Source organism: Macaca nemestrina, chromosome 16 (genome assembly GCF_043159975.1).
Source record: "Macaca nemestrina isolate mMacNem1 chromosome 16, mMacNem.hap1, whole genome shotgun sequence".
Classification (NCBI taxonomy): domain Eukaryota; kingdom Metazoa; phylum Chordata; class Mammalia; order Primates; family Cercopithecidae; genus Macaca; species Macaca nemestrina.
The window spans coordinates 50,969,621-50,983,648 of record NC_092140.1 but is presented as its reverse complement, the minus strand read 5'-3'; the positions used below and the strand labels follow the sequence as shown (position 1 = coordinate 50,983,648).

The window sequence follows — 14,028 nt, the reverse complement described above, 5'->3', positions numbered from 1 at the left end:
AAGGTCACATCTTCCAGACCCCAGAGTGGTAGATCTATTGACAGGTTGCACAGTGTGCCTGGAAAGCCCAAGGAACTCAATACCAGCAATGGCAGGGAGGTGTAACCTGCAAAGCCATAAGAGTGGAGCTACCTAAGACCATGGGAACCCACCTTTTGCATCAGCATAACCTGGATGTGAGACCTGGAGTCAAAGGAGATCCTTTTGGAGTTTTAAAATTTGACTGCCTTGCTGGATTTCAGACAAGCATGGGGTCTATAACCTCTTTGTTTTGGACAATTTCTCCCATTTGGAATGGCTGTGTTTATCCAACTCCTGTACCCCCGTTGTATCTAGGAAATAGCTCGCTTGCTTTTGGTTTTATAGACTGATAGGCAGAAAGGATTTGCCTTGTCCTCAGATGAGACTTTGGATTGTGGACTTTTGGGTTAATTCTGAAATAAGTAAAGGCTCTGGGGGACTGTTGGAAAGGCATTATTTATTTTGAAATGTGGACATGAGATTTGGAGGGTCCAGGAGAGGAATCATATGGTTTGGCTATGTCCCCACTCAAATCTCAACTTGACTTGTATGTCCCAAAATTCTCACATTGTGGGAGGGACCCAGGGGGAGGTAACTAAATCATGGGGGCCAGTCTTTCCCGTGTTATTCTCATCATAGTGAATAAGTCTCACAGGATCTGATGGGTTTATCAGAGGTTTCTGCTTTCACTTCTTCCTCATTTTTCTCTTGCCACTGCAATGTAAGAAATGTCTTTCACCTCCCACCATGATTCTGAGGCCCAGCCAGGTGGAACTGTAAGTTCGATTAAACCTCCTTTTCTTCCCAGTCTCAGGTATGTCTTTATCAGCAGTGTGAAAACAGACTAATACAGGAAGATTTCTGTTATTATGTTTTCTAATAACTTTCTAACCCTGTATCTTTCTCTACCTCCTCTTTGAGGCCAATAACAGATGTGCCCTTTTGAGGCTGTTTTCTAGATCTTGTAGTCATGCTTCATTGTTTTTTATTCTTTTTCCTCTTGCCTCCTCTGACTGTGCATTTTCTATTAGTCTGTCTTCAAGTTCACTAATTCTTTCTTCTTCGGGATTATTTCTGCTATTAAATGATTCTGGCGCATTCTTCAGTATGCCAATTACATTTTTTAGCTCCAGGTTTTCTGTTTGATTCTTTTTAATTATTTCAATCTCTTTGTTAAATTTAAGATAAAATTCTCAATTTCTTCTCTGCATTATCTTGAATTTCTTTGAGTTTCCTTAACATAGTTATTTTTAGTTATCAGTCTGAAGGGTCACGTATCTGTGTTTCTCCATGATTGTTCCCTGGTGCCTTATTTAGTTCATTTGATGAGGTCATGTTTCCTTGATTGTGTTATTCTAGGAGATGTTATTCAGTGTCTGGGCATTGAGGAGTTGGGTATTTATTGTTGTTTTCGCTGTCTGGGCTTATTTGAGCCACCCTTCTTGGGGATACTTTCCAGATGTTTAAAAGCATTTAGATATTGTAATCTAAGCTGTATCTGCTTTAGAAGGCAGCTCAAGCCCAGTAACTCTGTGGTTCTTGCAGACTTGTGGAGGTACCACCTTAGTAGTCTTGGACCAGATTTGGGAGAATTCTCTGCATTACACAGCTGAGACCCTTGTTCTCTTCCCTTATTTTCTCCCAAACATACAAAGTCTCTCTCTTCTCTCTGTTCTGAGCCACCTAATGCTAGGAGTGGAGTGACATAAACAGCCCTGAGGCCACCACTACTATGACTTCACTGGGTTAGACCTGAAGTCAGCACAGCATTTGGTCTCACCCAAGGACTGTGCTGTAACACCTTCCTAGCTACCGTTAATGTTTGTTCTAGGCCCTTGGGTTCTATAACCAGTCAATGGCAAAGCCAGCTAGGCCTGTGTCTTTCTCTTCAGGGTGGTGAGTTCCCCCAGGCCTTGGGTTGGTCTAGAAGTGCCTTTCAGGAGTCAGAGGCTAGAGTAACAAACCTTAGAAATCTACCTGGTAATATATTGTATTGTGGATGAGCTGGCACCCATACCACAAGATTTAGTTCTTCTCACTCTTCCCTTCCCTTTCCAAAGGCAGAAGAGTTTCACCCAATAGCCACCACCACCCCAGGCCATGAGGAGTACTGTGAGACTACCACAGATGTTCTCTTAAGGCCCAAGGTCTCTTAAGTCATCTTTGTCATGAATGCTGCCTGGCCTAGAATTTACCTTTCAGGGCAGTGAACTCTCCTCTGGCCCAAGGCAGGTTAAAAAATGCCCTCCAGGAGTCAAGTCCTGGAATTAGGGACCCCAAGAGCCTGTTTGGTTCTCTAACCCCTGTGACTGTGCTGGAACCTAAGGTGCAAGACAGTCTCCTTAATTTTTCCTCTACTTTTCTCAAGGAGTTTTGCCTTATAGCCATGACAATAGGTAATGTGCTGAGCCTCACTTGAAGCTAGCAAGTCTCAAAGGCTTATCTAAAGCCCTCCATGTAGTACCTGGGTATCGCTGGTGGTTATTCAGGTCCCATTGGCTCTTCAGTTAACAGGTAATAAATGCTGCCAGAACTGGGTCCTTTCCTTCAAGGCAGTGGCTTCCCTTCTGGCCAAGGGTGTGTCTCTTAACGCCATTTGGGAATTAGGATCTAAAGCAGCGACTTCATGATTCTGACCAGTGCCCTCTCCTGCTGTGGCTGAGCTGGCATCCAAGATACCAATGTCCTTCCCACTCTTCCTTCTCCTCTCCTCAAGTGGAAGGAAGGCATCTCTTTTGGAGCCTCGAGCTGTGCAGCCTGGGGTTAGGTGAGTGGCGATGCCATCACTCCCTTGGCTGCTCCAGTGTATATCTTGGTATGCTGTTTGCCCCCTCAGTCCACTGTCTCTGAACCTAATTCATCCCTAAGACTCACCTAATATTTGCAGTCCTTATGGCCTAGATTGCCTTTCCAGTTTACTTGGAGACAGAGAGTGCTGTATCCCTTGGTGGCAAGGTTTGCAGACACTCAAGTTTGGACCACTGGGATCAGTGATTCCCTTCTTTTTAAGGCTGGTGTTAATGCTCCCTTCATGGGCAAGCATTAGCTGGGTTTGATCCTGGTTTCCTTTCTGCTGTAACAGGACAGCACTAAGTTCAAAGCCTCTGAACTGCTGTGTTCTCCCTCCTCCAGCACTCAGAGTCTCTCTCCACACCCACGCCACTACTGCAGAGGATGTGGGAGGGGTTGCATCAGTGATTCAAGACTGTTTTTTTCTGTTTCTTCAGTTTCTCTTTCAGCAGCATGAAGTTAAAACCAGGTACTATGAGTGCTCACCTACTTTCTTATGGAGTTAATCTCTTTCTGTATAGATTGTTGTTACCTTGGTGTCCTTGCAGTGGGAGACGATTGATGGAGCTTTATATTCTGCCATCTTGCTCTGCCTCCCCTCCCTAGAATTTCTTTTTGAATAGGAAAATATTCTTGTTAACACTACATTGTGGTTTATAAAACATTGTGGTCATATCAACAATAGTAAAATAAATTCATTTTATCTTAATTGTTAACTTCATAGCTGAACTTACAGTAGATGCCACAAGAATGCCAGTTATTTCACTTTTGGAAAAAAGTACATTCAAAAGACTTTGATTATGAACTGGATTTTTTAAATATAATTTTTTATTATTGCAATTAATTTATTTTCTATTTGAGGAATCAAGCAGCAGTGATATGGGTGTGGGGGTGGTGAGGCACAACATCAGAGAAAAATTTGAGGCCTATAACTAATTCTTATAAGGTTAATGATGAAAGATAACACTTCTTTGAGTCATTTCACAGCATGGGCACTACAAGGCACACAAATGCAAAATCAGTCGTTATAATAAAAGTGATTGATCCATGGATTTACATGACCAGTAGTCCAAGACTGTCTATTCCACCTGGTGTCATACCTGGCAAGTAGCTTTAAAATAAGCAGTTATTTCAGCAATATTAAAGAGACAAATAGTCATAAAAACTGCATTTAACAAGTAAAATACCTGATTGCTTTATACAGCCATTAGACTGTCAAAAGTAACAGAGAAATGCCTTTTTTTTTTAAGATATTTAGTGAAAAGGCTCAAAAAGCAAAATTTTTAGATACAGAACAAAATGACTAGAAAAAGAAATGTCATTCAGCTCCTGAGAACCTAATAATTCCAGCATGTAAATAATATGAGTTAATGCTGACACAAATGTAAAATGAGAAATTGAAAACGGTCCACTCACAAAAGTAATATACATAAATAAATATACATAAGTAATATACATAAATATACATAAATGTATTGATGATATGTCACTTGAGGCTGAATGGGTTTCATATAATAAACAACATCTTCTCAATCTAGGTGGATGATTCAACATTTCCCCCATAAATGTCATGCTGAAGTGTTTATCTGATTTGTAAATGGTGGTGAAATTAAATACAACTTAGTCTGCAACAAATAACTGCCTGAAACAAGCAAACACTAAGATATATTCAATGATTTGTCTTCCTATGTAAAAATAAAATGTCTGCTTTGGAATTACTGTGTTTGCATGTATAATGATGTTTACCTTGACGAGTGATTTTGCTTCCCTTATAAGAAACAAAACAAAAGAAAATCTGATTTAATAGACTGCATCTTTCACAGTGAGATGTTAGTGTCAAAAATTCTTGTAGTTGAGAGAGGAGGGGCAGAGCAAGGTGGTGAAATAGGTCTCTCTAGCAATTTTCCCCCAGAAGAAACATCAATTTGAACAGCTATCTATACAAAAAATGCCTTCACGAGAGCTAAGAAAGCCCAGCAAGAGATCACAGTACCTGGTTGTAGCACAATAATAAGAAACGATGCATTGAAGAGCCAGGAAGGAAAATTTTTCATTACCTGCCTCACCCCTTTCCCAATCTCAGGCAGCAAAGCACAGAGAAAGATAGTAGGTGTTTATGGAAAAGAGAAAAAGTGAGCACAGGCTCTACCTTGGACCCCAACACTGGGCCTGCCACACACACACACAAAAAACAATTCAGCACCTGGTAGATCCCCACTTTCCCAGTCTCCAAGACATACCAATAATGAACTATCTGAAAAATAAAACAAGGAAACAATCCCATTTATAATAGCTAGCAAAAAATGGTACCTAGGAATAAACATAACCAAGGACATGAAAAACCTCTACATTGAAAACTATAAAACATTGATGAAGGAGCATCAGTGGAAGGATATCTCATGTATCTGAATTGGAAGAAAAAATATTATTAAAATGCCCATACTCTAAACCCTAAAATAAACTACAGACTTTGAGCAATAATAATGTATCAGTGTAGGTTCAATTACAACAAATAGACCACTCTGGTGGGGGAAGTTGAGAGTAGGGGCTGGAATAGGTGGGACTATGTGTATGTGGGTGCAGATGGCACTATATACGATGACTCTCTTTGTTTTCTGCTCACTTTTATTAACCTATAACTGCTCTAAAATAAAACTTATGACTATTATCATTTTTAAATAAAAAAAAGAATAAGACTGTAACAGCCAAGAGGGGCCTAAGGAGACATCACAATTAAATTTAATATGGTTTCCTGGAAAAGATCCTAGAACAGAAAAATGTCATTGAGTAAAAACTAAATAAATATATATTAAATAAAGTACAGATTTTAGCTAATAGCAGTGTATCAATATTGATTATTAATTGTGCTGAATACACTCCAAAACGTAAGCTATTAATACCAGGAGAAATTAAATTATTTAATCATCATAATAATTTTAATAGGTAGGTATTATTGTTTATCCCAATCCAAGAGATACAAAAGCTGAGGGGTAAAAGGCTAAGGTATTTATACAAGGACTCACAGCTAATTTGACAGGAAAATCAAGATTTATATTCAACCACCTGGGTTAAAAACAAAAATAAAAAAAACACTAAAATAAAATTTAAAATCAAAAATTATAAAGGCAATAGAAAAATGAGTAACAAATTAGCAGGAAGTATTTCAACACATAAAACCAAAAAGTGAAGAAAATGAAAAACTAACATCCTCAATAAAAAGAAAATTAGCAAAAAAAAACCAAATGATGAGTGTCTTGCAGAGAACATGAGTGATCGTTAAGTGTATGAAAATATTTTAAAAATTAAAATGTCATGTAAAATTTTAAGTGTTCAATATTAGCAGTGTAATAGAAATATATGGCAGGGAAAGAATTGTATATTATTTAATTAATACGTGTTAATAATATATCACATTTGTTTCTTAACATTTTCCTTTTGATTTCATCATTACATTTAGGAATAAAAATGATCATTATTGCTTCATTTTATCCTCTTCTATTTTGTCTGTGAACTTTTTGTGGGGCAGATATTCTATTTTACCTTAAATATTAGCATCTATCATAGTAATCTGTTTTCAAAAATATAAATTTCTGTTAAATGGACAAATAAATACTAATTTTCTTATTTTCATTGGACTTTCGTGTATATAGTGTAATCAGCATAGTAGGCATTCATCATGCACGTCTTTGTTTTATCCACCTAGCATTTTAAAATTTGATTTCCTATTGTCATTCTAATGTATTTCTTCATTTCACCAAAACTTACATGATTTCAGTAGTATCTCAATTTTAAATTAGTTCAAAGAATTTGAAGCCCTTTCATTTAGGTTATTTCTTTTAATTTATATTAAAAAATGTAATTGTCCCAGTTTAATTGAAAAGACCAAGAGATGGAAAGATACAATGTGGTTATCCAAGTTTATATCAATTACAAATGGTAAAGTCATAATCTCAATCCAGAACTTCAAATTTTTTAACTTTTTTTGATTACAACATAGCTGCCGGCTTATGTTGTAATATCTAACTTTGAAGGTCTATGACATTGATTAGTGGAATGTTCTTTAATAAATGGTGAAACAGAGCTATCATCTATCATAATACCATTTTCTATTTATTTACAAGAGAAATAAGTAGAGAAATAATTAAAGATTTTCCACTAACCTTACAGGCAGGAAGTTTCTTCAGAAACGTTTCTGATATTTGTAATTATAAAATGAAAAGACTATGACCTTACTCTGAAAGTGTTAGATCCATCAGACATCTAAAGAAATGCTACATACACAGAATATTTGATATTTAGCAGTGTATAAGAGATCACTCTGTCAAATATAAAATAAGCAGAAAAATGCAGTAAAGAACATACGTAACAAACTTAAAACAGAGCTGCTACATAGGGACAGGTGCATTGTAGCAGATTAGTAGTGTCCCAAGTAATTGCACTGTTTTCTATTTTTATAATTTTATACATACATGTATAAAACAGTAAATATTAGAATTAATATCTATGCTGTTTTAAATAAATAATTTCAATGTACCTTATTATGATTTAAAATATTGAGTTGTTTTATGTAATTGATGTCTTCCAAGACTTTGCACATACAGGAGGAAAAAAATGGCACCTAGTTGCTCTGAGTGTGTCATTTCCCTCAATATCTGTGGTTCTGTAAACATGAAAATACTGTCTACAAGCTTTCACAGATTTAAATTACCATCTCTACGCAAGTAAATATTTGTTTACACAAAAGAAACAACTAAAATAAAAACTATACAATTCTCTGAACTCTTAAGTTTTGTAATCTCATGTGTCTCTGAAGTTCAAGAATCATTCTTACTCCAGAAAAGAAAAATTGGGTTGACTATGGGTAAAAGTTTTTAAAAATAATTAAATGAAGCATTCTCATTCTGAGCACCAAAATCCACTTTTAATAAGATAATTTGAGTTGTCTTCTTTTTTTCAGATTTCTTTATATCTCCTGCTGTCACAGCATAATTTCTGAAAAATGCTCAAAGTGGGGCTTCAATATTTACATTAAATAAATGATGTAATATCAATTTTTTTTTTGCCCAGATTGTAGATAAGGGAAAAAAAAACTTTAATATAAATTTTATTCTACAAGTCTACATAGGAAAAAAGCAACTCATTTTAGTGGTATTATAACATTTTTCTTAACTTGGTTACACATTAAGACTAAAATGTTGCTATGCAGTGGTGGAGAGGTTTTGTTTGACTTTATTATATTTGGAAACCATATTTTGTTTATACATGTGCTTTATTTTTCCATGTGCAGAGTGAGTGACAAGGAGGAAATAATCCCCAAACCCATTAACACTCTGATCTCTAACACCATATGTTTCACAGTAATTTCATGCCCATTCTTTAGGGTATTTGTTGTGATATAATTAAATGGATTGGGGGAAATAAGGACACTAACTTTTAGGGGGCAAACAGATTGAAAAGGCAAAAATTGAGAGCATGGGTCAAGTTTGTGTCTATAGTTATGTGACTCTTTTATATTAAAATTTACTCTATCAAAAATGAATAAAATATTTGCTCATGTCTCAAAATTAGAAAATACAGTTACTTAGGTGACAAGTTAGCCGCAGATTTCAAGACTTCTTAGAAACCCTTTAGATTAATATTACTTGTATGTATTTCAAATTTGACTTCAACAATCAGACCAAAAAAAGTATAAATATTGTAAAGTATTTTATTTATGCAGATGAGAGCTTATTACATTGAAAAATAGGAGGTAGAATTAGAGACTGAAATACTTGAGACTCTTTTATGAATTTACTAAAATCTGTTTGAATCTGAGATAAAAACAAGTTCAACATCAATATCTGAGAATTTATAAGATATAAATCATAGCAAAATTTTAGAATATTCTTTCAGTTGCTAATTATAAATTAACATTTATTTTTAAATCGCATATATATATACATGTATGTACATATGTATATTTTTTGTGTGTGCGTGTTTAAAGAGTTGTTTTCATGGAGGTTTCATTATCTTTGGTAAGAAAATATAGATTTCTTTTCTGAGAGCTACGTAATCAATCCAGAACCACCACATACTCATCTAATTCTTTTTCTAGTAGTGGTGGGCCATAAATTCCCGGCTCTATGGCTTGATGTGGAAATCTGACCTGCCTCTTCATAGCAAGTGCCTGTCAAGAATGAATATCTAAAATGAGTTGTCAGAGAAAAATTGCACTAATGCAGTTAAATAAGCAAGGAAGACTGTGTTCAAAACTATGATAAGGGTCAAGACTATCGCAATAGAAGAAAAATTGAACTCAATGCCACTGAAACAAAAGGTGGGAAAATTTTTAAACTCCAAGATGAGCTAATGAAAAAATACAAGAGGACAGAACATTAAAGGGAGAAGTGGATCAATGTCATTAGGAGATCTGTGTTTGATAATTGCTCCATATTGCTGTTAGGATCCCATCCTCCCATAGACACTGGTAGATAGGAGCTCTAGCTATTTCAATGATTATATTTCAAATGAATGGTTTCGGCATCCTTGAGAAATAAGTTGTTCTTGGTTTGTAAAACTGTCAAGGGGCTGAGAGAAGATTTACATATGAAAGGGGCAGAGAAAAATACGCAATTACAAGGTTTTTTTTAAGTGAATACTCCAGGAAAAGGGCGATTACGGGAGTAAAGTCAGGAGTAAGTCTTCTAAAGGTTAATCAAGATGAGGGGAATGTTAAGGTCATCTTAGTACTCAAAGAAGAAAAGTATTCCCAAATAGTTTCAGTAAGGTATGGTAAATTAATGATCAAGAATAAAAGGACAAATGATATATATGTGAGTGTAAAAATGACAGGAACAGGAAAACAGAGCAGAAAATGGAAGACAGTTCAAATACACTTCAAAAATCATAATTTCAGGTATATACATATATATATAATCTCAAATAGTACAGAAATATTGACAGGACAAGACTATTTAGAGGCTCTAAATATAACGTACAAATATACAAATAATAAAGTCTTAAAATTAAGCTTTAACTTTTGACTTAAAATGCAGAAGTAATTAATACTATGGACTTTTTTTGGTATTTCAATTTCCAGAATTTTGGCTTAATATCCAAAAGTTGAATTCTAAACTTCATACCAAAATAGGGTATGGGGAAAAAAAAAAAAAAAAAAAAAGTGGTTTCTCTTGAGTCAACTAAGAGTTTAAATATATAAATTCTAATGTAGAAATTGGGATTTAGTCACGTATTTTAAGTATATAATTATGAAACACCAAACTACTTATAACACTGAATTTTGACTAGGGATTTCTAGGCACAAAATGCATTATCTAGTTAATTGAGCAGTGAACTAACAGGACTGCCAAATTATATTGGGCAATTTCATAGTAACTCAAAGGGCAATTTAAAATTTCACTGCTTAAACTGAATTATAAATTATAACTAAAAAGTGTTAGCCTATCCATTTCAAGGTCTTTTTACTATCAAATCATTGTTTTTCACACATTAAAGATAACTGTGAATAAAATTGACTTATATTCAAGAAACTGTAATTTGTAAAACACATATGTCTATAAGATCATGTTTCTATCTACAAGTATCTGTAAAAGTGATATAAAAAGACATGGTTACATATTTGCACAAAATAAATAATAAAGTTTAAAAAGATTTAGGGGCTTTATATGTTAAGTACTCAACAATTAAGGTTTAATCTTATTGATGTAAATGTTTGCAGTGAAATCCTACACTTTCTAGGATTGCCTTAGTCAAGCTTTCACACAAGAGAGGCTAAGAGAATACTTACCTAATAACACTCAGGGTGTATTGTGGTTGTTGGGAGGGCATCTCAAAAGAGCAAAAATTAGGGGAAAAAAGAGAAGCAAGGCAGCAAAAAAGGAGCACATCTCACAGCATCACAATGTTACAGATGATTGCTTAGTCATGCAAAATGTCACCAGAGACTATTGAAATCACTCAGTCTCAAACAGTCCATTGTGCATGGGGGAGTGGGGTGGGGGGAGGGGAGATAGCAATCAATTTGTCTGCTGGCTTCTTTCTGCTTCCTGCCTTTCACTGAGGAAAGAAAACTCACCCTTAGGGCACTGACTCCCTGTACTGTGACTTGGAGACAGACTGAAGAATCAATGCCAATCTTTTCTGGTCAGTGTTAAGACATAGTAAGTGTTTTTTCTTCTCATTTGGTATTGAAAGTGGAACTCCTTGGGTCTGTGGTTCCTGTAGTACAGTGACCTATGAATTAATAAGACAAATTCTGTCTCCAACCCCAACATTTACTATATTCTGTATATAAGGATGAAACAAGGAAAGGATAATGGCAATAAACATTGACGGTTGGAAGGAAATATTGACAGAATCACTGCAGTTACTGGTCGGTCTGGAATAATAATTAAATTCCTCTGAATATACACTGTCTGCTCACTTTGCTCTGGCAATGAGAAAAATTCATTCAAATAATCACATTTTGCTCTCTGGAGAAGGGGAGAGACATTGCCTATTATTCTCTTGTTTGTGATCTGGTTTTTGCCTTAAGTTGTCTAAAAATATACTCATGAAAGAGGGAAACAGAAAGACATCGTTGAGACTAGAAGGGTCTGCCATAATAATCTCTGCTTCCACTTTTGCAAACTTCAAGTCTTTTCTCCTAATAGGAGCCACAGTAATCTATTTAATACGCATTGTATCTTGTCATTCATCTAAATAAATCAGCATTTTTAATGGTTTCTCATTGGTTATTGAATAACATTATGGGAAATAGCACACCACACAAAGCACACTTTTAATTTGATATTGACCTCTGGGTCATTTTCTAAATCTCTTCTCATTTCACTCTCTCTGACATTCACCACCCTCTAGTAGCTTACATTCCTTTAGTGCCTTTAACGCTGGGGCTATTTCATGCTTTGCGAGTTTTGTTCTGTCTGAAAGTTTCTCATCTCTACTTGGTGTTTCTGCATAACTGATTGCTTCTCATTTTTCAGGCCTCAACTTATATTTTTTTCTCAGAGACATTTTTTTCTGGCTGTGCTAGTTAGTAAAAACTCCAGTCATAAGTCATAATTCTCCGTTACTGAATTGCATTAGTTTCCTCTAGAGCATTTACTGAGATTTTTAAAATTAAACTTAAAACATGTTTCTAATCTCCTCTCACCATCTATTTATAGTAGTTGCTTTCAGAACATCTCATGCAAAATAGGAAAATTCACATACACACACATATGTGTATCAGTATGAAATGAAATAGAAATATTAAAGAATAAATACATCTTTTTTGATGAGATTTGATTCATGGGATATTATGTTTTTGAATCTATGTGATTAGCAATATTTGAAATTGTAGGAGAAAATTCTCAATACAAATCAAGTGGAAACAAAAGATTTCATTAGTTGTTTTGTTTTGTTATATTTTGCCATTACATAACAGAGAGAACTTTTGAGTATTCCACCTTTTTTTTTTTTTTTTCCGACAGAGTTTCACTCTGTTGCTGGAATGCAGTGGCATGATCTCGCCTCACTGCAACCTTCACCTCCTGGGTTCAAGGGATGAACCCTGCCTCAGCCTCCCAAGTAGCTGGGATTACGGGCATGCACCACCCGTAATTAGCCATGCCCAGCTAATTTTCGTATTTTTAGTAGAGATGGGATTTCACCATATTGGCCAGGATGGTCTTGATCTCCTTGTAACACCTAAGGTTCTTGCATAGCCACGCCAAAGAATTGGTATGGCAGCTGACCGTGGCGAGTGACAGAGACACAGACTGAGAGAAAAAGCTGTAGGCTTTACTGAGCAAAGTAAAAGTGTTACCAGGGGATCCTTGCTCCCAGAGCTCCCAAGATGGTGTCCGGCCGCTTCCAAGATGGTAGCAAGCCTCCTATTCTCTGACCTGGGGTTCTTGGCCTCACGGATTCCAAGGAATGGAATCTTGGGCCATGCAGTGAGTGTTATAGCTCTATTAGAAACTATGGGTCACGGAAGAGAACCATGGAACCCAGTGACTAGTGTTCAGCTCAATTAGGATGAATCCAGGCACTTAGCTGTGCAAGAACAATGGCAAACCTTTAGCCCAATTGGGAGTGGCAATGGACACCTTGCTGGATCAGGAGCACAGTGGACACCCTGCCTGATCCAGAGGGATGGAAGTCAGTGGCGGGTTTGCAATAGCGGCGAACAGCAGTGGTGGATAGCCAGCGAAAGCTCAGCTTGAACCGTGACAAACACGGACAAGAAGAGTGTGCAGTTGCAAGATTTAATAGAGTGAAAACAGAGGTCCCATAGAAAGGGAGGGGACCCAAAGAGGGTAGCCATTGCCAGCTCAAATGCCGGGTTTATATCCCAATCATTGGGATATAAACAATATCCCAATATGATTGCCTTTTAAACTCTTTAAGATACGAAATATGTGCAGTGGGAAGACGTTATCAGAGTGAGAAACAAAGGCGGTCAATTATTTTGTGGCATGTCCTAGATCTTGAGGAAAACCGGAATTGCAACTTAGGTTTTATTTACTTTGTGACCTTGCAGTGGCATGGCAAAAGAGACAGCATCTTACAGGACTTTACAAAGTATGTTTACAAGGAATTGGAATTGGGAGTATAGATAAGGTCTGTTGGTCACAGAAAAATAGGCAGTTAACATTCATTTCACTTTAGTTTCAGGGGAGGGGGAAGGGAGAGAGGGAGAGAGGACACAGGGAAACTTACAGCAAAATTTTCACTGTTTATAACTTTCTTGGGTAAGAAAACACATGCACAAATCCTGGTGTTAGGAATATTTTAAGAAAAATCTTCAATATTATTCATCCAGGACCAAGAAAGTCATCCTGATGCAGGAAATGAGAGAGTTTCAAAGCTTTCTGAGCTTCTACTCTACCCAGGAAGCCCAGCTGACACCTCCTCTCATCGTGACCTTGTGATCTGCCCACTTCGGCCTCCCAAAGTTCTGGGATTACAGGCATGAGCCACCACGCCTGGCCTGAACTTTTTAATAAATGGAAAAAGAATGCTACATGCACAGTGTTTGCAACTTAAATTATAATGTAAATAAAAGATTTTACACTTCAAAATCTTTGAAATTTTTCTGGGCACCTACTTGAAGCACCAATAATCAAGAAATAATAAAGAAAAAAATGACTCCTGCTCTTGGAACTAAAATAAAACATGTAGAAAATTAATCTATTTATTAAGACAGTACAATGTGAGTTTGCTAAAAGTCTTCCC

General features: G+C 36.2%; 1 long non-coding RNA gene across 2 annotated transcripts; it reads left to right on the top strand.

Moving 5' to 3' along the window:
- The first annotated feature begins 1,791 nt into the window (after positions 1–1,791).
- Positions 1,792–13,825, top strand: LOC105495753 (uncharacterized). 2 transcript variants are annotated; one of them, XR_011615144.1, is made up of 4 exons: positions 1,792–1,917; positions 2,390–2,535; positions 8,906–9,127; positions 13,616–13,825. It is a non-coding gene; the product is annotated as an uncharacterized lncRNA (long non-coding RNA). The 2 variants fall into 2 exon arrangements; XR_011615143.1 differs by lacking the exon at positions 8,906–9,127.
- Positions 13,826–14,028: the final 203 nt, after the last annotated feature.